The 26,647-nt window shown below is 39.8% G+C and overlaps 2 long non-coding RNA genes and 1 pseudogene across 3 annotated transcripts in view; 2 read left to right on the top strand and 1 right to left on the bottom strand.

Moving 5' to 3' along the window:
* The first annotated feature begins 975 nt into the window (after positions 1 to 975).
* Positions 976 to 2,719, top strand: LOC149978333 (uncharacterized). The gene is made up of 3 exons (XR_016486210.1): positions 976 to 1,104; positions 1,422 to 1,483; positions 1,697 to 2,719. It is a non-coding gene; the product is annotated as an uncharacterized LOC149978333 (long non-coding RNA).
* Positions 2,720 to 4,474: 1,755 nt separating this feature from the next.
* Positions 4,475 to 26,647, bottom strand: part of LOC118938752 (uncharacterized) — a 64,064-nt pseudogene continuing 41,891 nt past the window's right edge. The window contains exons 4-6 of the transcript XR_016486166.1: positions 5,396 to 5,512; positions 5,205 to 5,263; positions 4,475 to 4,968 (exon numbers count right to left, since the gene is read on the bottom strand). The product of XR_016486166.1 is annotated as an uncharacterized LOC118938752 (transcript). The remainder of the gene's footprint in view (positions 4,969 to 5,204; positions 5,264 to 5,395; positions 5,513 to 26,647) is intronic.
* LOC110487758 (uncharacterized) lies at positions 15,455 to 16,853 on the top strand. Its single transcript, XR_016486165.1, has 3 exons — positions 15,455 to 15,571; positions 15,926 to 15,975; positions 16,231 to 16,853. It is a non-coding gene; the product is annotated as an uncharacterized LOC110487758 (long non-coding RNA).

Below are 26,647 nucleotides of genomic sequence, written 5' to 3'. Positions count from 1 at the left end.
TTAACTGACTTGCCTGGTTAAATAAAGGTTAAATTAAAAAAAATAAAAAAAATCAGTTAAGTTCCACAAGTGTAGTATTTTATGTTTCTCCAACAGATTCTGTCACTGACCATCTCCGTACAGTGACCGTTAAGCTTGGGAAGCTTTTGACCCTTGAATGTGTCCTACTAACTGAACAGTTGCTATCCATCTTCTGGTTTAAACATGTTATTAGAAAGTACACTGAAGTCATTGCAATGTACAATACAAGTTCAAGTGATGTGACATACAAGGAACGGTTTACAACTCCTCAGCATATCAATGTAATACATGAGCTAAAATAATTTAATGTGCTCATTTCAGAGGAAAAGCTCATTTATTCAGCTATATACTATAGATAAAGTGAAATTTGGAAATGCATCACTTGTTATTGTCCACGGAAATTATGATTTATTTTTTTGCTCGTTAAGATCCGCTAGTTAACTCATTTGATTATATGACTTCAACTTGTGTTCTTTAAGTTTTCTTAAGCACATAGTAAGTTTTTTGAGTCCTGTCTATAATAACAATAATTGAAACTAATGCTTTTTTAATTTTGTCTTTTTGAAAAGTATCTTTGTTGCTTTTTTCCCACTTCACAAAAAACATTGTTGATACTTTTACATTTGGAATGAATTAAAAACAAATTATTATATTTGGTAGGCTATTTGGTAGGCTCACAGTCCAAATCAGTGTCTGACCCAGTCCCACCAGGAGACTCTGTGACTCTACATTGTAATGGAACAAAATTGGATACCGGTAGGTGATGAAGGGTAACTGATACTTTTCAATATCAGCTAACGTGTTTGGCCCAGTTGAACAGTCATTCACTATCTTGATATACAGTATATAATGAAATTATTGTGAAGAACACTAGATTTTCAGCATTTCTGATTATGCATTCCATATGATGATGGGATTAACTTCTGACTGCTTTCTTGTCTTCCTTGTGAACAGAAAACCCCAGAAGGAATGTGCTGATTCCAGTAACATTCATCCTCGGGGAAGCACTGTTAATGTGTATCGTTCTGATAATCTACCTCATGTATACAAGGAAGAATAAAACGATCTGTGACTCTTGTAATGGTAAGTCAATTGTGATTATAATTATTTTATCTGAGAAGCATTTGGTTGATTTGTATATATGTTTTCGTTTTTAGTTTGGTATTAAATAATCAGATTAATGGCTGTAAGTATTTGGACATACCCATGGGTAAAATGAATGAAATCACATTATATTAATGTGTTTCCTGTAATTTGGCATATGATTACATTGCATACTTCTGTAGTTGTTTTCTGTAGGTTTTGTTCACCCTGCCTTAAATGGAATAAATACTTGATGGTTTGATCAGAAATGGTAGTTAACAGAACAAAGCTAGTAATTTGATGTATTCTTCCTGAAGCAGGAGCCATTCCACTTCAATCCGGTGGTGAAGTTCCCAGTTCCGATCAGCAAAGTGATCAGGTATGAAATGATTTCATCTGAATTTTAATTAACTACTGGCCATGCAATCATTTTGGCAGTAGCTAAGACCAAGGCATAAGTATAGATAACAGATCAGTATAGATCCGTATAGATCATCATCATGTGCAGGATAAAGTATTATTCAGATAAATCTTAGATTTAATATAGATGTTCTAATTGTTTGTCTCGGTAATGTGTTATTTTTCTTCTCAGGGAAACGGTGAGGACGTGCTGCAGTACTCTGCTCTGACTTTCCCTCAAAACACAACTCCAGCCGAGGCCAAGAGCGACGCGATGGGCGGAGAGAGTGTCTACTCTGATGTGAAAAGCTTTGGATGGGACTGAAACTGACTAATTCAATGCTAAAATTCCAGCAAATAGATCTTACATTTTGTTGCCATTGTTTCTACAATTACGTTTCTGTCAGAAGAGTGTGATTTATGTGTGACATACTTCTTTGCTGAAGCTCATTGCTGTTGCTTGTTATAATAGGTAATAACTAGTGGTAAAAGTGTTGTTGTATTAGGATTATGCTGAAATAGATTTGAATGTTGTTTTCTCAAACAAATTGTTCATGTACTCATTATCATATAGTGTTGATATCGTCATCAAACTCTTTTTACACTCTTTCTGTCACGATCTGAATATTATCAATGAATAATTTCCTCTTCCAAATGTCATGCCTCCTCTTACCAAGAGATGGCAGTAGTGTTAAAGATTGAGAATCATAGCAGTCAGCGTTTGTGTTGACTTCTCTCCAAGTTCTTAATATACAGTGTTACCTTCCTTCCCAGGTCAGCAGTGTTGCCTTCGTTCCCAGGTCTTAATATAAAGTGTTGCCTTTCCTCCCAATTCTTAACATACAGTATAAATCACATAAAACCCTCTGTCTTAGGCTGTTTGAGAAGGTTTGAATCTTAAGCAACCTGTCTCTGTTATTTCTCATGTGAATTTCCTTATATTTTCAGACTCAGTCTTTGTGTTTAATTTCCATATTTTTAAACTGAAAGGTGATTATACAACATTATAAATTGTGTATTTTAGGTCCTGGATGCTGATTGGCTGAAACAGCATTTCAGTCATGTGTATATCAGACAATATACCAAAGGTATTACACAAAACACGTATTTATAATAGAACTAAGGTACTCTGGCCGCCTCGGTCCTTATTGCTATATAGTACACAACATTTCCATATGCTAAATGTATCTGAAAATAAATTGCCGCTTCAAATAAAGTTCTAGTGTTTTTTCTTACAAAATGAATTTTGAACTACAGATATATTTCATAGACATTACTCGTTCTATTCTAAGGTGATGGGAGGATGGTTTAATACATAAAAACAGCTAAACTACACTAAGTCAATTACATTTCCTGTGTGTACAGATGTATTTATCAAAGTACAGTGGGGCAAAAAAGTATTTAGTCAGCCACCAATTGTGCAAGTTCTCCCACTTAAAAGGATGAGAGAGGCCTGTAATTTTCATCATAGGTACACTTCAACTATGACAGACAAATGAGTGGGAAAAAATCCAGAAAATCACATTGTAGGATTTTTTATGAATTTATTTGCAAATTATGGTGGAAAATAAGTATTTGGTCACCTACAAAAAAGCAAGATTTCTGCCTCTCACAGACCTGTAACTTCTTCTTTAAGAGGCTCCTCTGTCCTCCACTCGTTACCTGTATTAATGGCACCTATTTGAACTTATTATCAGTATAAAAGACACCTGTCCACAACCTCAAACAGTCACACTCCAAACTCTACTATTGCCAAGACCAAAGAGCTGTCAAAGGACACCAGAAACAAAATTGTAGACCTGCACCAGGCTAGGAAGACTGAATCTGCAATAGGTAAGCAGCTTGGTTTGAAGAAATCAACTGTGGGAGCAATTATTAGGAAATGGAAGACATACAAGACCACTGATAATCTCCCTCGATCTGGGGCTCCACGCAAGATCTCACCCCGTGGGGTCAAAATGATCACAAGAACGGTGAGCAAAAATCCCAGAACCACACGGGGGGGCCTAGTGAATGACCTGCAGAGAGCTGGGACCAAAGTAACAAAGCCTACCATCAGTAACACACTACGCCGCCAGGGACTCAAATCCTGCAGTGCCAGACGTGTCCCCCTGCTTAAGTCCACGCCCGTCTGAAGTTTGCTAGAGAGCATTTGGATGATCCAGAAGAAGATTGGGAGAATGTCATATGGTCAGATGAAACCAAAATGTAACTTTTTGGTAAAAACTCAACTCGTCGTGTTTGGAGGACAAAGAATTCTGAGTTGCATCCAAAGAACACCATACCTACTGTGAAGCATGGGGGTGGAAACATCATGCTTTGGGGCTGTTTTTCTGCAAAGGGACCAGGACGACTGATCCGTGTATAGGAAAGAATGAATGGGGCCATGTATCGTGAGATTTTGAGTGAAAACCTCCTTCCATCAGCATGGGCATTGAAGATGAAACGTGACTGGGTCTTTCAGCATGACAATGATCCCAAACACCCCGCCCGGGCAATGGAGGAGTGGCTTCCTAAGTAGCATTTCAAGGTCCTGGAGTGGCCTAGCCAGTCTCCAGATCTCAATCCCATAGAAAATCTTTGGAGGGAGTTGAAAGTCCGTGTTGCCCAGCAACAGCCCCAAAACATCACTGCTCTAGAGGAGATCTGCATGGAGGAATGGGACAAAATACCAGCAACAGTGTGTGAAAACCTTGTGAAGACTTACAGAAAACGTTTGACCTCTGTCATTGCCAACAAAGGGTATATAACAAAGTATTGAGATAAACTTTTGTTATTGACCAAATACTTATTTTCCACCATAATTTGCAAATAAATTCATTAAAAATCCTACAATGTGATTTTCTGGATTTTTTTTTCTCATTTTGTCTGTCATAGTTGAAGTGTACCTATGATGAAAATTACTCTCTCATCTTTTTAAGTGCGAGAACTTGCGCAATTCTTGGCTGACTAAATACTTTTTTGCCCCACAGTAAATTATTTAGCTGAGGATTCCCCTGCGCAACCCTGGCTACATTTTACATGTGGATGGGTTCTTGAAGAATTTTGGGAACACTGAAAAGAATCTTGCAATGTTGATCAGTCAGTGCAAATGTGTAGTAATGACAAGATTAAACAAGTGGAGCAGTGAATTTATCCATCATGATGGGAATGTCTGTTGGATGGTAACCTATTTCTGTGTTAGAAATAATACCCTCATTCAAATTAGTGAATTTGGCTTTTTTTACCTTTTCATGTGAAAGATAAAACACAACATTTAATCTAATAAATTAAACATTTGAAAGATGAATGACTTAACTAGACCCACTACTCAGTACCGTAGTTGAAGCAATTTAATTCCCAGTCTGAACACCTGACATCAGAGTACACACTCTCCTGAGGTGCCTCTCTCTTCTTTCTTCCTCTTTTAGTTTTTCTCTCAGCGAAATTCAATGCAGCATAATTCAACGTATCTGCATCTTCATCCTGTGAATAATCATATTTTTTCGCCATACTGTTAAGATAAAGCATATATGTGATGGTATAAACTCACTGGGTCATAACTGAGATTTGTTAGAGCAATTACACCTACACCATCTCATTGCTTTAGGCTTTGTTTTGTACTCTGAATGGGATATTCAATACTTAATAATAAAAAGTACAAAAGTAATGTCAACAGCCAAATCAGTGGGCAGCAAAGTTATACAAATCTATTTATTTACCTGGCCATTTCACTGTTCCACTGTTGAGCTGTCATGTCCGATATGCTGAGATGCACCTGCTTTTCCCATGAGAGAAAACAAGCAACAAGCATAACCATGACAGGATATTCCCAGAGAAGCAAGATATTTGGCTACAGATATCCGAAAATGTATTTGTACCAATCTACAATTTGCAGTACTAAACAGCTCACCATTACAATGTTCACAAATCGGCCGTGTTTTTCTGGTGCAGACAAGGATACCGATCACAATCACACTTAAAGCCAACGTTGCTCCCAGAGGGATAATGACAGGATCTGCTGCTTTTTCTAAACCAAAAATAATTTGCATGTTCAATGAACTAGCTTATTACAATATTATAAGTAACTGAAGTGGTATGATGATCAACACAATACACAGTATATTCCCTATACAGTATACCGGCAGTAAAGTATTCGAGAAATCAGATTTTCTTTCCTCACTTTTCTACAATTTCATTTGAGAATTACATTTCCTTCATCTTTGCACATACACTCCCATTCAAAGGTTTGGGTTCACTTGGAAATGTCCTTGTTTTTGAAAGAAAAGTATATGTTTTGTCCATTAAAATAACATCAAATTGATCAGAATTACAGTGTTGACATTGTTAATGTTGTAAATGACTATTGCAGCTGGAAATGGCTGATTTTTTATGGAATATCTACATAGGCATACAGAGGCCCATTATCAGCAACCATCACTCCTGTGTTTCAAAAGCACATTGTGTTAGCTAATCCAAGTTTACCATTTTAAAAGGCTAATTGATCATTAGAAAACCCTTTGCAATTATGTTAGGACAGCTGAAAACTGTTGTCCTGATTAAAGAAGCAATAAAACTGGTCTTCTTTAGACTGGTTGAGTATCTGGAGCATCAGTATTTGTGGGTTCAATTACAGGCTCAAAATGGCCAGAAAATTGTACAACGCTGTGGCAGATTCATTAAATAGTACCCGCAAAACAACATTGCCTCTTGGGTTCCATGTGGGCTTTGGTCCAGCTCCTGACTCACATTATTGTCCAGTCAAATATATTTATTATGCAGTTAATTTTATTTTAGTAAACAGTTACCCAATCAATGGTGACAAGTCAGGAAGACAGGTATGAAGCAATTTACTGTATATCGGCACATCCCTTGCCAGCCTCTTTGTAGGTTATGTGGTAAACTACTCCACAAACACATAGTGTGATGCCGCAGCTGGGGACTAATGACACGTACAGTATACACACTCGTAGCTCCACTTTCTTTTTTAAAGGCATGGATCTATATTTAACTAGCAATTATGCTATAGTCCTTTCAAATACAGTACATGACCGAAACTATGTTAACACCTGCTAGTCGATGTTAATATGGAGTTGGTCACCCCTTTCCTGCTATAACAGCCTCCACACTTCTAGGAAGTAGTTACACTAGATGTTGGAACATTGCTGCTCGTACTTGCTTCCATTCAGCCACAAGAGCATTGGTGAGGAGCATTGGTGAAGTAACTATATTCTACATGTTATTTAAAATCAACAACCTCCCGACATGATGTTTGGGTTAAATAGAACAAAATGAATGAATCGTTTAAAATTGAATGTTTCATGTAGTCCATTTTTTATAGCATATGTTATTAAATTATACCTCAAGATATTAAATTATAGCACCAGTTACTCAATTTTTCAAATATCAATGCTACACACAGACCACTACCAACTGGAAGAAGGGCATTACAGTCCATCACAACTACAAATATATGGGGGAACATAATAACAATGAATTAATAACATCTTTGTATGATTGTGGGATAACAGATTCACAGAAGAACAACAGACCACTCTCATTTATCTGTCCCTGTTAAAAATGCTAAGTATTCCAAAAATGATATAGTCTGAAAACTTGCATTGCAATAGTAAAATACTTTGTACCTGAATAAGATGATCCCAACTGCAAATGTATATTCAGGTTCTTTGCAGCCAAGACAATATGATTTGTTGAGGTGAATGTTTTATTTATTTTTGCAATATAAACTCTGAGGTTCCTAGAAATCTTACCTTTACTTTAAGATGGATTGTAATTGACAGTAATTAAGGCAGGTAGCCAAGTGGTTGCTAGATCAAATCCCTGAGCTGACAAGGTAAACATCTGTTGTTCTGCACCTGAAAAAGGCAGTTAACCCACTGTTCCTAGGCCATCATTGTAAATAAGAGTTTGTTCTTAACCCCTCTGCACACGGAACCCGCTAGCGGGCTGAAATTCCACAACATACAGTGATCGCTACATAAATAGTCATATTAAACATTCATGAAAAGACAAGTGTCTCACATGTATTGGAAGCCTAGAATCTTGCTAATCCGACTGCGTTGTCAGATTTAAAAAAGGATTTCTTGCGAAAGAATACGATGCGATTATCTGAGCATAGAGCCCCATAAAAAATATATATATATATATTAACCAGCACAGGCGTAACATAATCACAAACTGCATTAAAATAAATTGTGTACCTTTGACCATCTTCGTCTGTTTGCAATTCCAATGCTCATTGTTACACAATGAATGATCTTTTGTTTGATAAAATCTGTTTTTATAGCCTGACACGAAAAGTGAACCGCTTGTGTAGTGAATTCCGTCTCATTCCATTTTCGATGACACATTCCAGGTAAATAACCCACACAGAACGTGACTTTTCCAGTCATGTTTGGTTTCACTGCAATCAACTGGTTTGTTTGTAACACAATCAAACCTGATGGGCCATCTCGCGGGATGTATTGACTGAAAGAAACCGATTTGAAGACAACAAGTCATGACATCATTGTGCACCAATGATTTGCCCGCTGTTTCGTTGAGTGACTGTCTTTTAACCCAATGACCACTGATCGTCTTGAAATCTAGCTGGGTAGATAGCCAATGAGCTGAGCTAAACGGAAATACGCCATGTTTATGTGTTGCAAGACCAACCGATATAGTAAGCTACAGCGTAAAGTGAGTCATTTGCTATTGAAGTTTCATACCGGAAGGAGAAACCCATATTACGCACTGCATTGTTTGGTGAAAGTGCAGATTCAGCAGTTTATACAGTATATCAATCATTATGGCGACCAAGTCAAGGAAAGCTAAATCTAAGTCTAGATATACCGATGTACACACAATTTTTGAATGAATTGATTGGGAAAGTGAGACAGAGATTGTTGTAGGACGATTCATTTAGCAATTGTGGAGGAATATTTTTGGAACGGGAGAGGGCATCGTTTTGGACTGGTAAGTTCTTATCATGCTAATGCCCTTGTTTGAAATTAATAATATAAAATATTATTTGTGATTTTTATTTTATTTTAGAAGCAATATATAAACATGTAATGTCATGAAATGTGAGATGCGTGTGTCTGCCGCCCCACCCCAACCCACATGAAATAACATATTTGAGGCTGTTGAGGGAAGGGCAGGCCCACAACAATGGCCAAAGTGAAATGGAGACAGTAGATACAGCTGGTCTGTTGTAATATAATAAAGACAGTAGATATAGCTGGTCTGTCATAATATAAAAGAGACTGTAGATCTAGCAGGTCATAATAATATATTCAACCTTATGTTCCCTGTACTCTCTATATATATTTATCTGTTTATTATACCTGTTGATACAGGGCTCATATGTGAAACTATTCTAACTGAACATTTTCTTTCACAGTGACACTGACTCCGAATGGGAGTCTTATCCGGTGTCCTGTGTGAATTTAAGTATGCTCTCTCTAATTCTCTCTTTCTCTCTCTCGGAGGACCTGAGCCCTAGGGCCATGCGTCAGAACTACCTGGCATGATGACTCCTTGATGTCCCCAGTCCACCTGGCCTTGCCGCTGTTCCAGTTTCAACTGTTCTGCCTGCGGCTATGGAACCCTAAAATGTTCATTTTTACTCTTGAGGTGCTGTCCTGTTGCACCCTCTACAACCACTGTGATCTCCACCCGGCACAGCCAGAAGAGGACTGGCCACCCCTCATAGCCTGGTTCCTCTCTAGGTTTCTTCCTAGGTTTTTTCCTTTCTAGGGAGTTTTTCCTAGCCACCGTGCTTAAACACCTGCATTGCTTGCTGTTTGGGGTTTTAGGCTGGGGCTATATAAATTGATTTGATTTGATAGAGGATTGAGGGTCTTTCCAATCATTGAAAGTGTGAAAATAGTTACCCATGTTATTTTGTAAATGTATATACATATATATATTTTTCACATATTTTTAAACAATAATTATTGTTTTTTTCATTTTTTTTTCATTTTTTTTTCTCTTTTTTGGGGGGGGTGTGTGTTAGAATACCATTTTGGTATTTTGTATATAGTTATTTGTTTCAAAATGTATACCTTCACCAATTTGGCCACTTGGGTACATTTGGGCTACTTGTGTGGGACACCTGGGTGACTTCAGGATAAATGTCATGTAGCACAATCATTTTGGAAGTTATCATTCTGAAACTTTGCACAAGTACTGTTGCCCTCTCAAATATTTTTTTGAAATTGTCCCCATCATCCTATCTGAATGTTTGTTTTATCTTATTCATTTTAAAGATGATGATACAAAAATAAAAACACATGTTTTTTTTTTCATTGTTTTATCTAAACTAGATATATTGTGTTATATTCTCCTACATTCAATTCACATTTACACAAACACACTGAGTGTTTTCTTTCAAATGGTACCAAGAAAATGCATATAATTGGTTCTGTGCCTGAGCTACAGGCTGTTGGATTTGGGTATGTCTTCAGGCGGAAATTGCACAATGTAGGGGGGGAGTTCTAAGTGGCTAGTGAAACATTGTTTACATGTATGGCAGCAGCCACTCAATCTTAGTGGTGGCTGCTTAAAACCTGTTGTGACTCGGGGGCAGTATTTTCATTTTTGGAGAAAAAAAACGTTCCCATAGTAAACGGGATATTTTGTCAGGACAAGATGCTAGAATATGCATATAATTGACAGCTTAGGATAGAAAACACTCTAACGTTTCCAAAACTGTAAAGATATTGTCTGTGAGTATAACAGAACTGATGTTGCAGGCGAAAGCCTGAGAAAAATCCAATCCGGAAGTGCCCCATGTGTTGAAAGCGCTGCGTTCCAATGAGTCCCTATTGAGCTGTGAATGGGCTATCAACCAGATTACGCTTTCTACGTATTCCCCAAGGTGTCTACAGCCTTGTGACGTAGTTTTACGCATTTATGTTGAAGAATAGCCGTAGGCGGCTACATTGCGCAAGTGGTCACCTGATGCCCCCAGAGAGACTCTCGCCTAAAATACAGAGGTAGTCATTACTCCAATCGGTCCTACTGAAAAACCGAATTGTCCCGATGAGGATTGATTATAAACAACGTTTGTCATGTTTCTGTCGATATTATGGAGCTAATTTTGAATATTTTTTGCGGTTTTCGTGACTGTAGTTTCTGGACGATTTCTCAGCCAAACGTAAAGAACAAACGGAGCTATTTCACCTACAAAAATAATATTTTGGGAAAAAAGGAACATTTGCTATCTAACTGGGAGTCTCGTGAGTGAAAACATCCGAAGCTCATCAAAGGTAAACGATTTCATTTGATTGCTTTTCTGACCGTGACCGTGACCAAGTTACCTGCTGCTAGCTGGACAAAATGCTATGCTAGGCTATCGATAAACTTACACAAATGCTTGTCTAGCTTTGGCTGTAAAGCATATTTTGAAAATCGGCGATGACAGGGTGATTAACAAAAGGCTAAGCTGTGTCTCAATATGTTTCACTTGTGATTTTCATGAATAGGAATATTTTCTAGGAATATTTATGTCCATTGCGTTATGCTAATTAGTTTCAGGCGATGATTACGCTCCCGCATGCGGGATGGGGAGTCAGTAACCTCTCTGAACCACCCATCCAAACATTTTTTACATGTGTGGCAGCAGCCACTCAATCTTAGTGGTGGCTGCTTAACAGCCTGATGGCCTTGAGATAGAAGCTATTTTTCAGTCTCTCGGTCCCTGCTTTGATGCATCTGTACTGACCTCGCCTTCTGGAGGATAGCGGGGTGAACAGGCAGTGTCTCGGGTGGTTGTTGTCCTTGATGATCTTTATGGCCTTCCTGTGACATCGAGTGGTGTAGGTGTCCTGAAAGGCAGGTAGTTTGCCCCCGGTGATGCGTTGTGCAGACCTCACTACCCTCTGGAGAGCCTTACGGTTGTGGGCGGAGCAGTTGCCGTACTAGGCGGTGACACAGCAGGATGCTCTTGATTGTGCATCTGTAAAAGTTTGTGAGTGCTTTTGATGACAAGCCACATTTCTTCAGCCTCCTGAGGTTGAAGAGGCGCTGCTGCACCTTCTTCACCACGCTGTCTGTGTGGGTGGAACAATTCAGTTTATCCGTGATGTGTACGCCGAGGAACACAGTTGCACTCACAAGACTCCCATTTACTCAATAAATGTTTGTTTTATTCGATAAAGCCCCATCATTCGATAAAGCCCCATCTGTAAGGACCAACGCCGAAGGTGAGAAACAGGTAGGGGGAGTCAACATTTAATCAGAAACAAACAAGTAACAAGACGGGCACAGCGTCAGTAAACAAGGACATACAACAATCTATGCTGAAGCAGGGAACAGAGTGGGAAACCAGACATATATAGGGAAGGTAATGACAGAGGTGATAGAGTCCAGGTGAATCCAGTAATCACTGATGCGCGTCACGGGGGGGGGGGGGGGGGGGGTCAGGTGTGCATAATGATGGTGGCAGGAGTGTGCAATGCTGGGGAGCCTAGCGCCCTCGAGTGCCAGGGGGGAAGAGGCGTGACAGCATCAAATTCAAGATTTTTCTATATCAAATAACATGGAAAACAATCACTGTTTGTGCAGTATTAATTTACCATCCTTACAAACCACTTAATGTAAATGTACATTACTGCATTGTCTCTGTAGACTTTCCAACACCATGAAGAAAATTATGCACAAAACAGTAATTGTGTACATTGAGACATCAAGTAGTTTGTGATGATGTGATTTGATAATGTTGTTGGAATGCAAGGGTTGTGGGTTTGATTCCAAATGGCGACCAGTAAGAAAAAGTATGAAAATATATGCATTCAGTACCATAAATTGTTCTGGATAAGCATCTAGGAAAGGGAATGTTATCACATAGAAATAATTTTCATTTGCTGGAAAACATAGGAAACATATCCAGCAGATATTTTTATATTACACCAGATTTATCAGATAAAAAAAACTGCTGGTGAACACTTAGTCTTCATTTAGTCACATTTAGTCTTTTCACAAAGCAGTGGACTGGGCTTTTTCTAGTCCTGTATTAGCAGACTGATATAGACGTCTTCAGCAGGGGCAATTTCTTTTTTCTGCACCACCCCTCCCCCGAAACTACCTGGAGTGGGCCCATTCCTCCAGGGCTACCTGCCACCCGGGCTCCCGGCGGACCCTGGCGTTTCTGCAACTACGCTTTTGGTGGCCCACCATGGTTCCAGACATCTCCGCATTCGTCGCCACTTGCACCGTGTGTGCTCAGAATAAGACTATTCTGCAAGCTCCGGCTGGCCTTCTGTAACCTCTGCCTGTCCCTCACAGTCCTTGGTCCCACATATCCCTGGAATTCGTCACCGGTCTCCCCCCGTCTGAGGGCAATACTGCCATCCTGACGGTGGTCGACCGATTTTCCAAGGTCGCCCACTTCATTTTTCCGCATCCATGGAACGCCCGTGGACATGGTCTCCGACCGGGGCCCTCAGTTCTCGTCTCGGTTCTTGAAGGCGTTCTGCACCCTCATTGGGTCGTCGGCTAGCCTGTCCTCTGCGTTACACCCCCAGTCCAAATTTGAATTTATTAATCGGTTGATATACAGCAGATTTTTTTTTATTACGTGACAATATGTATCATTTCCTATTAAAACACATTTCACCAATAAATGATTGTTTCCATGTGAACCTAGTGCAGTCTCACAAAGTTGCATCAATAATGTCATAATGAAATCATGTAAAACCACCATAGCCCATATCGCTTCCTGGAGGTCATCTGGGCACCCTTTCCACCCATGTACATTCTGTATATCCACATGGTACCATCTCCATTCAAGGACTTGACAACACCCCCTCTTACAATTCATGCAAGATAACCACACTGCAGTTTCACTTATACCCTTTTCAGACTGCTAAACTGAGCTTTACTGCACCACCCTGGTTGCCTGGCAAGCATACAGATGTAGGATCTTAATTTGATCACCCTGACATTTTTTTACTTGAGGTGTATTTGAGATTTAAAAAGATTTCAGAAGTTTATAATTTCTATTTAAACGTTTCATATTTAATTTTTCCTTAGAAAATAATTATCAATCCCAAAAAAAATCCACATTCTAATTAAAATGTCCTGTTGCTACAGGATTTTTTTGCTAGACAATTATCTTTAACTATGTGTAATTTCTGAAAAAAAGATAACAGAGTTGGTCATGGTTATTACAGTATATTACCTGTACAATAAAGTTACAATGAGCTCACAACTTTGGTAACTTTTGTTTGAGAAGTGCAACAGCTTCAGCAAATCACAGAATAGTGGCTAAATGAAACACTGTAGGTGTTTGGGTAACCAAAAACTTTGTTGCTAGAAAATTTTACAGGAAGTACTGTGTTTTATTTTTTGCAACAGCCTATCAGGTAGGTCTTCAAACCTGCATATTGGTACATCTTTTTTTAAGCCTTTATCCACCGGTCAGAGGACTAACCTGAAGTTGGAGCTACACACCAAGATGATCAGAATCGGGGTTGTTGTGGTATTATTCAGTATAATATGTAAGTTTTGCAATTAATACCTTGACTTGTCTAACCATAATGTGATTCAGTTCAGTTCACAATATAAGCATTTGAGGGGGAATTAGTCTTTATAGGGTTTCTGATACTGTTCAGTTTTCTTCAGTCCTACAGTCCTCGCTCTTCTTATTAACCTAAACTTTTATATTGTTTTTGCATTTTTAGATGTGACACAATGCAACAATGTTCCACGGCATTTTCAAGTTCAGCGGGTTCAAATTGGTGACCAAGTGATTCTCAACTGTGTTTTCTCAAAGCAAGTATACAATGAGGGAAACATGTTCTGGTTCAAGCAAGTAACAGGGCAAATTCCTCAGGTTGTTGCAAAGATGCAGAAAAATCAGTCAAGGCCTGAACTGCACAAGGAATTTAGAAATTCACATCTTAGTATGGAGAAGGCTCAAGCTGACGGGATATATCGTCTTACAATCCAAAAGATGGAACCAACGGATGAAGCTGTTTACTATTGTGTCTATATCACAGACTGTGAAGTCAACTTTATCAATGGAACTTTTTTAGTATTAAAAGGTAATGTGAAGATATTAATGCCCTTCATTTTTTGTTCAGGGTTCTTACATCGTCATATGTTTTCTATGCGTCTGTATGGTATTATTTTATTTCATTGCATTTTAGAAAGTGTTGTTTCAGATTGATTTATATGAAACCTTAAATGTACCATTTAGGCAAGAATCCCCAGAGGTCTGATTACAAGACCGTGGTACAGAGGTCAGTGTCTGACCCATTCCACCCAGGAGAAAATGTGACTCTGCAGTGTACAGTGCTCTCTGAGGCCTGTACAGGAGAACACAGTGTGTACTGGTTCAGAATTGGATCAGGAGAATCCCATCCAGGAGTCATTTACACCCCTGGAAACAGGAGAGATGAGTGTGAGAAGAGCCCTGAGACTCCTTCTCCTACACAGAGCTGTGTCTACAGCCTCTCCAAGAACAACCTCAGCCCCCCTGATGCTGGGACTTACTACTGTGCTGTGGCCATATGTGGGGAGATCCTTTTTGGCAAAGGAACAGAATTGGACCTGGCCAGTAACACGGAGGTGAATGTGTCAGGTAGAATCAGGTTAATTGAAGTGTACAGATATAGGATCTTAATTTGAGCCAGGTCGCTTCAGTCAGGAAAATAATCCTGCACTAACAGGAAATGTGGATTACTATGTGGATTGAAATTAATGGAGATTTTAGTAAGGGTTAATAAAAAAATGTGTTAGGGCAAACCAAGTCCGAGATTTAAAAGTGGAAATTACAAACTTTACAAGCTTTTTTATAACTCCAATATACCACAAGTTGTGCAGGAAGTTTTCAGGAACAAAATACTGATCAAATTAAGATCCTACATCTGTAAGCCTAATGTTTTATAGTGCATCATTCTGTTATATTTCTTGAGTAAAAATGTAAATATGTACTTCATGACATTCCTTTTTATGTTTCTTTCAGAAATGGCTCTGGTAGTGGTTGTTGTAGGTTTGACAGTGGCGTTGGTGTTGTGTGGGATTGGGATCATGTTCCTTGTCTGCACCAGACCAAAAGAGCAAATCTGTGAAAATTGCAAAGGTAAGCAATATGATTATGAAAATATGCTAGATATCTTTTGCTGTGCTGAAGTAACAATCGTTTTGAATTGATATTGAAAATAGTCTTGCCTTTTAGTCACTGTCTGATGAAAACCTTGCAATTAAATGTTTTCTTTTCATTTATTGAAAGCTGTAATGCCCCTCAATGTACGCTGAACATTTCATGACTCTAGGACCATGACAATGTATTTAAAAAAGCTTCTGAAATTTCAAAATGGTATGTTCTTTAATGGGAAAATCTATTTTAAAAAATCCTGGAAAGTTTCTGCTTTGGTGATAAGATGTTTTCAACAGACAGCAATGCTTTATTAGATGTGTTCTTCTTCTGTTGAAGCAGTGGGTGCCTCTCAGGTTGGCAGACAAGACAGATTACGTGGAGAAGAGGTATATTTATATTGTGAAATGGTTCGATTCCAATTTTAGGTTGAAATCCCTCAATAGCTCTTGATAACCCTTGAAAACTACTCTATGTGATGAATATTGAGCCAGTAATTATCTATTTTCTAACCAATATGTGGCCTACTGACTCATTGATACTTTTTCTATTGCTATGAATATGTGATATGAGCAACATGTATTTGACAAGTATTTATGTAAGAAACATGGTTTTTCTATGTTTCTAAAATGTGTTCGTCTTAGGATCAAGATGGAGATACGTTGAATTATGCTGCATTGAATTTCTCTGAGAAGAAAACTAAAAGAGGAAGAAAGAAGAGAGAGACACCACAGGAGAGTGTGTACTCTGATGTCAGGTGTTAAGGCTAGGACGAACTTAGCTTAATCATTCTAAAATGTAGTGTTAATAATACATTTGTCTTTTAAATGTATTAGTCAGTGCCCCTTGTACAAAGATAATTAGAAAATATGAGAATGTAATAATGTAATAAATGTTTGATAAAAATCATGATCAATCAGAACACAAATTAACAAATTGAAAGAAGAGCAATATATTTTCTAAAAAGGGACATGTTTCTATAAAAAACATATTTTAGTATTTTGTTTTTTAGCCCAGTGTTGATACAGTCCCAAACAATTGTGCATGTCAGCGGTTAACAAAATAGAGCACTTTCTGTAAACATCTAATATTGTGTGATGATCTTGTGTTTTGAATCATACGCACTTTAAATCATCGTCATCATCATCACACTTTTAGCTTTGTACTGAAAGTGCTCTGGTGGTACAAGACAAACATATTGTGTTCTGCTGAAGCTCTCTTTTCATTCTTGCTGTTTGGATGAGAAAATAAATGGTTGTAAAGCTAAGGGCCGGTGCTCTAGGGCTGTGTGGGTGGCTGTTTGAGTGAAACAGATGTGGAGGAGAAGGAACCAGTGTAATAACACAGCCATCTCATTTATTGACGCCTAACGTTAAGAACATAAAAGTTAGCCAGCTAGCTAACATTAGCGTTAGCCAACTAGCCACCTAACTAATGTTAGCCTCAACAAATTTGAATTTTGTAAATTATTGTACGTTTGCAAATTCATAACATATCATACAAATTGTAACTCGTAACATGTCAATAAAATTAGATGATGGACATCGACAAAGTAATTCATACAAAATTGATTTACTAACAGAATTAGACAAAATGCTCTGAAACCATGTTGATAGATTGGACTGATGATGGTATCAAACCGATTCCCTTTTCGCACTATGAGCCAAGCTGTACTGGGCTGGCCTGCGTACACATCCACCATTGTTTCTAGAACTGTGCTGGAAAGGACAATGTGAAAAGAATTGATCTGAGCCAGCCCATGATGGTTCCACATGAATGGATATGGTTAGAGTGTTGGCTAACTAAATGATTCTGAACACCCAAAATGAAACAAAATAAACCCAACATTTATGAAAGAGGAGGCCCAAAGAGGATAATATGACAATATAACAAAACATACAATATTGCAAGCAGTCACAAACCGAGTGAGAGAGTCCTGACCAACACCTAAATGAGGTGTAGCAAAGTGTTATAGCATTTAGCTCCACGCATCAGGGGGAGGTTCCACTTATGCTCCAAACTAGTTTAGTAAAACATGGACTTGTCAGTCTGCAGTTCAGAGAGATAATTATTTGGTTTAATCTGAACATAATTTCTTAATATGCAAAGGCATAGGCATAAAATTGCGAATAGCTATAACATACAATGGTTTATTTTACTCAATAGAATAAGTAGTAGAAGTCCTAACTGGAGTGGGTGTTTGTTGCTAGCTATACTTCAGAGTCCTTTTTGAAATGTAGTATTTGCCCCAAAGACATAAAATATGCTTAGTACTTACCTGGTAATGCATACAGCTAGCCTACAATTTTGTGTAAAATACAATTCAAGTGTGAATAACTTGTTTAAATTGATGCACCGGTGAGTCAATCTAAGAAACATTTTTTTGAAATCCCGATTCAAATCTGTCAGTTTAAGCTAGAGATATCTGTTTTTTGCAATGGCTGCGTCTCAATCCCTCGCATCGGCCTATGTCCCCCTTCCACCTCTGCGGGGGAAAGTGCCAGAGCTACACTGCTGTTTGTCAGACCAGGAAGCATTATGAAAATCGGTCTATGCCCTGTATATAACTACGTGGTACCATATGTCCTGTATTTAAGTCTTTGGTACCGTATGTCCTCTGTATAACTAGGTGTTACCATATGCCATGTATATAACTAGGAGGTATCGTGTGCCCTGTATATACATGAACTAGGTGGTTCCATATGCCTTGTATATACAGTGGGCAAAAAAGTATTTAGTCAGCCACCAATTATGCAAGTTCTCCAACTTAAAAAGATGAGAGAGGCCTGTAATTTCATCATAGGTACACTTCAACTGTGACAGGCAAAATGAGAAAAAAAAATCAAGAAAATCACATTGTAGGATTTTTAATGAATTTATTTGCAAATTATGGTGGAAAATAAGTATTTGGTCAATAACAAAAGTTTATCTCAATACTTTGTTATATACCCTTTGTTGGGAATGACAGAGGTCAAACGTTTTCTGCAAGTCTTCACAAGGTTTTCACACACTGTTGCCGGTATTTTGGCCCATTCCTCCATAGAGATCTCCTCTAGAGCAGTGATGTTTTGGGACTGTTGCTGGGCAACACGGACTTTCAACTCCCTCCAAAGATTTTCTATGGTGTTGAGTCTGGAGACTGGCTAGGCCACTCCAGGACCTTGAAATGCTACTTAGGAAGCCACTCCTTCGTTGCCCGGGCGGTGTGTTTGGGATCATTGTCATGCTGAAAGACGCAGCCACGATTCATCTTCATTCCCCTTGCTGATGGAAGGAGGTTTCATTCAAAATCTCACGATACATGGCCCCATTCATTCTTTCCTATACACGGATCAGTCGTCCTGGTCCCTTTGCAGAAAAACAGCCCCAAAGCATGATGTTTCCACCCCCATGCTTCACAGTAGGTATGGTGTTCTTTGGATGCAACTCAGCATTCTTTTTCCTCCAAACACGACGAGTTTAGTTTTTACCAAAAAGTTATATTTTGGTTTCATCTGACCATATGACATTCTTCAGACGGGCCTGGACATGTACTGGCTTAAGCAGGGGGACACGTCTGGCACTGCAGGATTTGAGTCCCTGGCGGCGTAGTGTGTTACTGATGGTAGGCTTTGTTAATTTGGTCCCAGCTCTCTGCAGGTCATTCACTAGGTCCCCCCGTGTGGTTCTGGGATTTTTGCTCACCGTTCTTGTGATCATTTTGACCCCACGGGGTGAGATCTTGCGTGGAGCCCCAGATCGAGGGAGATTATCAGTGGTCTTGTATGTCTTCCATTTCCTAATAATTGCTCCCACAGTTGATTTCTTCAAACCAAGCTGCTTACCTATTGCAGATTCAGTCTTCCCAGCCTGGTGCAGGTCTACAATTTTGTTTCTGGTGTCCTTTGACAGCTCTTTGGTCTTGGCCATAGTGGAGTTTCGAGTGTGACTGTTTGAGGTTGTGGACAGGTGTCTTTTATACTGATAACAAGTTCAAACAGGTGCCATTAATACAGGTAACGAGCAGAGGACAGAGGAGCCTCTTAAAGAAGAAGTTACAGGTCTGTGAGAGCCAGAAATCTTGCTTGTTTGTAGGTGACCAAATACTTATTTTCCACCATAATTTGCAAATAAATTCATTAAAAATCCTACAATGTGATTTTCTGGATTCTTTTTCTCATTTTGTCTGTCATAGTTGAAGTGTACCTATGATGAAAATTACAGGCCTCTCTCATCTTTTTAAGTGGGAGAACTTGCACAATTGGTGGCTGACTAAATACTTTTTGCCCCACTGTAACTATGAGGTACCTTATGCCCTGTATGTACATCAACTAGATGGTTCCATATGCCATGTATGTAATTAGTTGGTACCATATGCCCTGTATTTCCCTAGGTGGTACCGTATGTCCTGTATATAAGTACGTGGTAGCATATGCCCTACATATACAGTTGAAGTCGGAAGTTTACATACACTTAGGTTGGAGTCATTAAAACTTGTTTTTCAACCACTCCACAAATGTATTGTTAACAAATTATAGTATTTGCTTGTTCGCAAATGGGTCTTCCAAATGGACAATGACCCAAGCATACTTCCAAAGATTTGGCAAAATGGCTTAGGACAACAAAGTCAAGGTATTGGAGTGGCCATCACAAAGCCCTGACCTCAATCCTATAGAAAATCTGTGGGCAGAACTGAAAAAGTGTGCAGGAGCAAGGAGGCCTAGAAACCTGACTCAGTTACACCAGCTCTGTTAGGAGGAATGGGCCAAAATTCACCCAACATATTGTGGGAAGCTTGTTGAAGGCTACCCAAAACGTTTGACCCAAGTTAAACAATTTAAAGGAAATGCTACCAAATACTAATTGACTGTATGTAAACGTCTGACCCACTGGGAATGTGATGAAAGAAATACATACTGAAATAAATCATTCTCTGTACTATTTTTCTGACATTTCAAATTCTTAACATGAAGTGGTGATCCTAACTGATCTAAGACAGGGAATTTTTACAAGGATTAAATGTCAGTTTAAATGTATTTGGCTAAGGTGTGTGTAAACTTCCAACTTCAACTGTACATTAACTATGTGGTACCGTATCCCATTTACATACATTAACTAGGTGGTACCGTATATCTTGTATATAACTAGGTGGCACCGTAAGCCCTGTATATACAGTAACTTGGTGGTACCATTTGCCATGTATTTAACTAGTTGGTCTGTATGCCCTGTATATAACTAGGTGGTTCCATATGGTACTATAGGAGAGGACGGCTAATAATAATTGCTTGAACGGAGGGAATGGAATGGCATGAAACACATGGAAACCTGGATCCATGTGTTTGATGTATTTGATACAATTCCAGTCATTCTGCTCCAGCCATTACGAGCCTTTCCTTCCCAATTAAGTAGCCTCCAACCTCATGTGGTACCGTATCCCCTGTATATAGCTAGGTGCTTCAATACATGCTGACTGCTCACAGTTTCTAGGAGGATGATGGCAGGATCACCACTACACTACCACAAATGCAAGGTTCGACTTGATGTTGATACTGTATGTGTCACCCTTGAACTAGTAAATAGTGTCTAGTATGTCAAACTGATTATCCTTAATAGCATGTGATGTCAGTACCTTCAATGACACAACTACAGCACCACCAGCTTCAGTTTACCATATAAGGACAACGTTCATTTGTAGAGCTAAGGGGCTGTTGTTTGTTTGTGACTTTTTTCCTGGCAACAGTTTGGTGTGTGACGATAATCACTCTGTAATTTTCCACCCGGTTTCGACCGAGCAAGAGAGCAAGACCCACACAGGATGACTAACCTTCAGTTGAGGTCTCACACATAGATGAATTGGCAAACACGTGCATTGACAAGACAAACCCTCCACTCTGAACCAGCAGAGGGACTCACCACTTCAAAGCAAAGGTGTGAACTCCTAGACAAAGCCTGTCAAAGTGTGAAAATGTAACGTGTTCTGCTGCAAGTTGTTCTCATAAATGGTTCTACATTAACCCACTCCACTTAGTAATTAAATTATCCTTAATTAACATAGCCTTAACTAACTTAAACTTAGTTTAACCAAAAGCTTGATTAATGGAAGTTATTAATTATTGTAATTAGTAATATTGTTTTGTAATCCTTGGTCACCTGATGACATCAGAAATATGAAAAAGTGTGGCTAGTCATTCAAATATTTACAGCACTCATTGCTTAAATTTCTTTAAACTCTTTAGGTAATGTGCCACCATAACCCTGATATAAATAAGTCAACTTTGCATAAAAAACACTGGTATTTGATATAAAGCAGCAGATCTATTAACCTGGCCTGTTTGACCTCCTCACTAGAGAGAAGCAGATATATTACCCAGGCCTGTTTGACCTCCTCACTAGAGAGCAGCAGATCTATTACCCAGGCCTGTTTAACCTCCCTCTAGAGAGCAGTAGATCTACTACCCAGGCCTGTTTGACCTGCCCACTAGAGACCATCATATCTATTACTCAGGGCTGTTTGACCTCCTCGCTAGAGAGCAGTAGATCTATTACCCAGGGCTGTTTAACCTCCTCACTAGAGACCAGCAAATCTATTACCCAGGCCTGTTTGACCTCCTCACTAGAGACCAGCAGATCTATTACCCAGGCCTGTTTGACCTCCTCACTAGAGACCAGCAGATCTATTACCAAGGGCTGTTTGACCTCCCCAGTAGAGAGCAGTAGATCTATTACCCAGGGCTGTTTGATCTCCCTCTAGAGACCAGCAGATCTATTACCAAGGGCTGTTTGACCTCCCTCTAGAGAGCAGTAGATCTATTACCCAGGCCTGTTTGACCTCTCCACTTCACAATCATGTCACTATCGTGTGTCATGGTGTTTGTGAGTCTGTGTGTGGGTGTAAGTGATGGAGTGTGCAGGATGGAAATAAGTGTCTCTCTGTGTGTGTAACCATATCCTGGTATATTTGTGTAAGGAGGTACACATTGATGTGAGTGAGAATGATCATGCATGTATGTGTTTGTCTATGTTTGCTGTTGGTTTGTAAGGCCTGTGTGTTGGTGTGTAGGCCTGTGTATTGTTGTGTAGGCCTGTGTATTGGTGTGTAGGCCTGTGTGTTGGTGTGTAGGCCTGTGTGTTGGTGTGTAAGCCTGTGTGTTGGTGTGTAGGCCTGTGTGGTGGTGTGTAGGCCTTTGTGTCTGTGTGCAGGCCTGTGTTTGTGTCAAGCATGTTCCAAGGTTGTATCTTTTTTGGAAATCTGCAGTTCAAACAATCAATCAATCAAATGTATTTATAGCCCTTCTTACCTCAGCTGATGTCACAAAGTGCTGTACAGAAACCCAGCCTAAAACTCCAAACAGCAAGCAATGCAGGTGTAGAATAACTCCCTAGAAAGGCCAGAACCTAGGAAGAAACCTAGAGAGGAACCAGGCTATGAAGGGAGGCCAGTCCTCTTCTGGCTGTGCCGGGTGGAGATTATAACAGAACATGGCCAAGATGTTCAAATGTTTATAGATGACCAGCACGGTCAAATAACAATAATCACAGTGGTTGTCGAGGGTGAAGCAGGTCAGCACCTCAGGAGTAAATGTCAGTTGGCTCTTCATAGCCGTTCAGAGTATCTCTACCGGTCCTGCTGTCTATAGAGAGTTGAAAACAGCAGGTCTGGAACAGGTAGCACGTCCAGTGAACAGGTCAGGAGACAGGAGGGGTCAGGATATACTGTGGCCCCATCCGATGATACCCCCGGACAGGGCCAAACAGGAAGGATATAACCCCACCCACTTTGCCAAAGCACAGCCCCCACACCACTAGAAGGATATCTTCAACCACCAACTTACCATCCTGAGACAAGGCCGAGTATATCCCACAAAGATCTCCGCCACGGCACAACCCAAGGGGGGGCGCCAACCCGGACAGGAAGGTCACGTCAGCGACTCAACCAACTCAAGTGACGCACCCCTCCGAGGGACGGCATGGAAGAGCACCAGTAAGCCAATGACTCAGCCCCTGTAATAGGGATAGAGGCAGAGAATCCCAGTGGAGAAGGGGGAACCGGCCAGGCAGAGACAGCAAGGGTGGCTCCAGTGCCTTTCCGTTCACCTTCACACTCCTGGGCCAGACTACACTCAATCATAGGATCTACTGAAGAGATGAGTCTTCAATAAAGACTTAAAGGTTGAGACCGAGTCTGCGTCTCTCACATGGGTAGGCAGACCATTCCATAAAAATGGAGCTCTATAGGAGAAAGCCCTGCCTCCAGCTGTTTGCTTAACAAAAAATAAGTGGGCACCCCACCACTGTTTGGGTAAACCGCTGAGCAATTGAGCTGGAGAAATTCATAGACAGAAATATGGATGCAAGGGCTGACCATCCATGATAACAAAATTATAGTTTTAACTATATTTTGAGGCTAGATAGTGTCTGTTTAAAATTACAATGTTTACAAACAATTGAGTAAAATAAGCATACAGTATATGTTGTGTTCTGATGAGGTACGACAGTTGAACTAAGCTCATGGGGCATTTATAAATATATTCTTCAAGAGTCAATGGGTGTATATCATTAATTTAAAAGTAAAAAATGTATGTACCTGTCACAGATTGCCACTTTAATGGCAAGGCCCACATTATGTGGTTGTCTGTTGTTTTGATTGTGTTGTTCATGCTCTTGGGGCATATAAGCTGTCTGAATTTACTGCTGTCTCAGCTGTAACAGGTTGTGTCAGCTGAGTTTACTGCTGTCTCAGCTGTAACAGGTTGTATCAGCTGAGTTTACTGCTGTCTCAGCTGTAACAGGTTGTATCAGCTGAGTTTACTGCTGTCTCAGCTGTAACAGGTTGTGTCAGCTGAGTTTACAGTTGTCTCAGCTGTAACAGGTTGTGTCAGCTGAGTTTACTGCTGTCTCAGCTGTAACAGGTTGTGTCAGCTGAGTTTACTGCTGTCTCAGCTGTAACAGGTTGTGTCAGCTGAGTTTACTGCTGTCTCAGCTGTAACAGGTTGTGTCAGCTGAGTTTACTGCTGTCTTTTTTATTTATTTATTTATTTCACCTTTATTTAACCAGGTAGGCGTTGAGAACAAGTTCTCATTTACAATTGCGACCTGGCCAAGATAAAGCAAAGCAGTTCGACACATACAACGACACAGAGTTACACATGGAGTAAAAGAAACATACAGTCAAAATACAGTATAAACAAGTCAGTATACAGTATACATACAGTATAAACAAGTCTATATACAATGTGAGCAAATGAGGTGAGATAAGGGAGGTAAAGGCAAAAAAAAGGCCATGGTGGCAAAATAAATACAATATAGCAAGTAAAACACTGGAATGGTAGATTTGCAGTGGAAGAATGTGCAAAGTAGAAATACAAATAATGGGGTGCAAAGGAGCAAAATAAATAAAATAAATACAGTAGGGAAAGAGGTAGTTGTTTGGGCTAAATTATAGGTGGGCTGTGTACAGGTGCAGTAATCTGTGAGCTGCTCTGACAGTTGGTGCGTAAAGCTAGTGAGGGAGTTAAGTGTTTCCAGTTTCAGAGATTTTTGTAGTTCAGGTGCAGGCAGCGATCGGTTGAAGAGCATGCATTTAGTTTTACTTGTATTTAAGAGCAATTGGAGGCCACGGAAGGAGAGTAGTACGGCATTGAAGCTTGCCTGGAGGGTTGTTAACACACTGTCCAAAGAAGGGCCAGAAGTATACAGAATGGTGTCGTCTGCGTAGACGTGGATCAGAGACTCACCAGCAGCAAGAGCGACATCATTGATGTATACAGGGAAGAGAGTCGGTCCAAGAATTGTACCCTGTGGCACCCCCATAGAGACAGCCAGAGGTCCGGACAGCAGACCCTCCGATTTGACACACTGAACTCCATCAGAGAAGTAGTTGGTGAACCAGGCGAGGCAATCATTTGAGAAACCAAGGTCTCAGCTGTAACAGGTAGCATTTGTATGCCCAAGCATCTGTAATGATCTCATCTGTTTGCAACATTCCCTTTTTTAAATACCTAAATAAAATGCAAATGTATGCATTTGTGTACATGTGTGTATGGTACTTGCATGTCTCTGCATGCATGTGTGTGCATCAACATTCATAAGAAACAGCCAATATGAGCCAATATGAGTCAAACCTCATTTGATTTTTTTGATTTTTTGATTTTTTAACATTGCTGGCCATTACAATGTAAGGCTCCTGAATGGCGCAGCGGTCTAAGGCACTGCATCTCAGTGTTAGAGGTGTCACTACAGACACTGGTTCAATTCCAGGCAGTATCACATCTGGATGTGATTGGGACTCCCGTAGGGTAGTGTACAATTGTCCCAGTGTCGTTTGGCTGGGGTAGGCTGTCATTGTAAATAAGAATTTGTTCTTAACTGACTTGCCTTGTTAAATAAAACCTACTTTTGCTCTTTTGTTTTGCAGCAGTGTTGCAGGCACTCTTTGCACGCCAACGCTTGTCAAGTGGTTAGCCAGTCCACAGTGCTTTAGCTCGTAGGCGTAGGCTGTGGCGGGCCATCTCTGCACTTTGGACAGACCTCTGAGCTGTTTGCTCACTACATGCCTGCCTTCCCTGCCTGTGTGGGTAGCCGCAAGATAAACAGCTATGTTATGACTGTGAGAGACTTTGACAAACAAGCTAATTTTAGCAAACCTGTTAACTTGAGAGTTGTAGGGCCAGCTACAAAGTCCTCTAGGATTACATCTAAAACATGTTGTCAATGCAGTGTTCAATGCAACATATGAAAAACTGGTCATGAGGTACCTATACATACCTGTTCGTTGATGTACAGTGGGGCAAAAAAGTATTTAGTCAGCCACCAATTGTGCAAGTTCTCCCACTTAAAAAGATGAGAGAGGCCTGTAATTTTCACCATAGGTACACGTCAACTATGACAGACAAAATAATAAGAAAAAAAATCCAGAAAATCACATTGTAGGATTTTTTATGAATTTATTTGCAAATTATGGTGGAAAATAAGTATTTGGTCACCTAAAAACAAGCAATATTTCTGGCTCTCACAGACCTGTAACTTTGTCTTTAAGAGGCTCATCTGTCCTCCACTCGTTACCTGATTTTGAGTGAAAACCTC

Source organism: Oncorhynchus mykiss, chromosome 14, assembly GCF_057628025.1.
Source record: "Oncorhynchus mykiss isolate SJ-2025 chromosome 14, ASM5762802v1, whole genome shotgun sequence".
Lineage (NCBI taxonomy): Eukaryota > Metazoa > Chordata > Actinopteri > Salmoniformes > Salmonidae > Oncorhynchus > Oncorhynchus mykiss.
The sequence above is the reverse complement of the archived record's forward strand: the minus strand, read 5'-3'. Positions and strand labels throughout refer to the sequence as shown.